The sequence below is a fragment of the Medicago truncatula genome, chromosome 1, assembly GCF_003473485.1.
Source record: "Medicago truncatula cultivar Jemalong A17 chromosome 1, MtrunA17r5.0-ANR, whole genome shotgun sequence".
NCBI lineage: Eukaryota > Viridiplantae > Streptophyta > Magnoliopsida > Fabales > Fabaceae > Medicago > Medicago truncatula.
In genome coordinates, this window is record NC_053042.1 from 14,270,447 (window position 1) to 14,272,716 (window position 2,270).

Genomic DNA, 2,270 nt, shown 5'->3' on the forward strand with positions numbered 1-2,270 from the left:
ACCTAAACTGCTAAAAACTGCATGTCTTCGTCGAGAACTGAATGCCTTCGACGTGTCTGGACGCTTGTAACCAACTTCTTTACTCTAATTGCCTGTCAGTTTCCACCCTTCTGTCCAAAACTTCCAATGCCTGTCGAATGGTGGCTTCTGTCAAAAACTCTCGGTATCTGTTGAACTTGGCAACTCCAATCATGAACTTAGAGAATTTTGCAGCTTTAAACCTTCGTTTATCTGTCGAAAAGCACCCGATAAATTACAGTCTAACAACACCTAAAAATAATTATTCTGTAAGACAAAATTAACAAATAGGTGATTAAATGTAGTCAATTCTTTCTCAAGTATAGTAATTAAATGTAAAATGAGATTATTTAATTCTGTTTTTGTATAATTTATATTTTGTTTTAGTTACTTTGATGTGGCTTTTATCTATTACATTTCACATATCACCTCTACTGTACTGTCATAAAACATTATTATATTATATTTCTAAATATGTAATATATAAGGGTGCTATTGTTCTATTTTATAAACAAAATGGTTATAAAGTTATATTATTTTCTAGAGTAAATTAATTACCATATTTTTCGTAAAAAAAAAAAAAAAAAAAAACACGGCTTAGTTAAGTAATACTTTGGATTAAAATATGTTTTTGCACTTCCAATTTTTGTTTCCAAAAAACTCATCATTTACAAAAAATTGTTTTTGTTACGAATCATCACTGTACTATTTTATGGATGATTGAAATTCGGGATTCTTGAATGCATCAATGAGTAACATGTTTCATAAAAAAATTGATACCAATGTGAATCAAAGAATTTATATGAATGAGAGTGTTGATGAAATAATGCAAATACAAAATTGTATACTCATTTCCTATAATATGATGATGTTATATACCAAAAATATATAATATGTTCAATTTGTTCATAACTATGTTGCTACATCGATTGTGCATTATTAAATTTTAAAATTTATCATTTCTATTTTCAAAGGTTGAGAAATTAATTAAAAATAAATTAATTCTAATGATTAATTTTTTCTATGTTACCTCTTTAATAAGTATGCCAAAGGGACAAAGGAAACACTTCGATATACTTAGAATACACTTAATAATGATTTCAAAATGAAGGTAGGTTTTTTTCAACTCCTTAAGAGGTATTTTGTTTAGCACATTGTTCCCTTTGTACATTATAAAGTGGACATATCATATTTAAATTTTTACATGTATAGAGAGAAAAATATGGCTAAAACTCTCAAGTTTGTATATGTTATTGTTTTATTTCTATCCCTTTTCCTTGCTACAAAAAACATTGATGGTAGTATATTTATTCATCCTTTTTTAAATATCCTTATTTAGTTTGTAGTTAGTATACAATATTTTATCTTATTTTAGTAACATTGTTTTATTCTGTTTTTTAGGGAGGGTTTCTTACAACTCCTTTTTTAGAGGTAATTTTTTTTAGTGCATCATGCGCTTGATACATTCATTATAAAGTGAAAAAATCATATTATATTTGTTACATGTACAGATAGAAAAATTTAGCTAAAACTTTCACGTTAGTGTATGATATGGTTTTATTGAATTCCATTTTCTTTGATGCAAATAATTTTAACGGTTATCCTTTTTCCATTATAGCATTACCTGTTTGTCAAACTGCTGCTGATTGTCCAGAAGTTACCAGAGGTCGCACATATAAGTGTATCAACAACAAATGTAGATATCCTAAAATATTGAAACCAATTCAATGAGTGTGAAGCCCAAGAGAGTAAACTTACTAAAATCTATGGTAAAAAAAATCTATCAATTTACCTTTATATAGAATATTCCTTAGTTCATCTTTAGTTATTGTGCCGACACCAAATAATTGTATTTTCTATATTTGTTTTTATAATTTCACATACCTTGCAATTATGGTTTTTAACTCTCCAATTTTAGTAATGAAATACAACAAAGCGGTAAATAATATTATAATTAGATTGTTTTAACTCTCCAATTTAACCCATTCTTAAAAATATCCAGTTTAATGAGTGGATATTTGTATAATTTACATTTTTTTTTAACATAAATCTTCAGCATTCTTTTTAAATCTTGTACCTAACATTTTTATAAAAACTTCATTATATGAAATTAGAATTTTTCTAATAACACCCTTAAAATATTGGTTACACCCAAAAATGAAAATATACCCAACCCATAAATAAAATGAGTGGATCTATCGCAGCAAAACCATATATATATATATATGGTCTTGCTAACTAGTGCCCTCGGG

At 27.0% G+C, this 2,270-nt stretch overlaps 1 long non-coding RNA gene across 1 annotated transcript; it reads left to right on the forward strand.

The window, feature by feature from the left end:
• Nucleotides 1-1,203: 1,203 nt before the first annotated feature.
• LOC120579990 (uncharacterized) lies at nt 1,204-1,922 on the forward strand. The gene is made up of 3 exons (XR_005645608.1): nt 1,204-1,316; nt 1,420-1,449; nt 1,637-1,922. It is a non-coding gene; the product is annotated as an uncharacterized lncRNA (long non-coding RNA).
• Nucleotides 1,923-2,270: the final 348 nt, after the last annotated feature.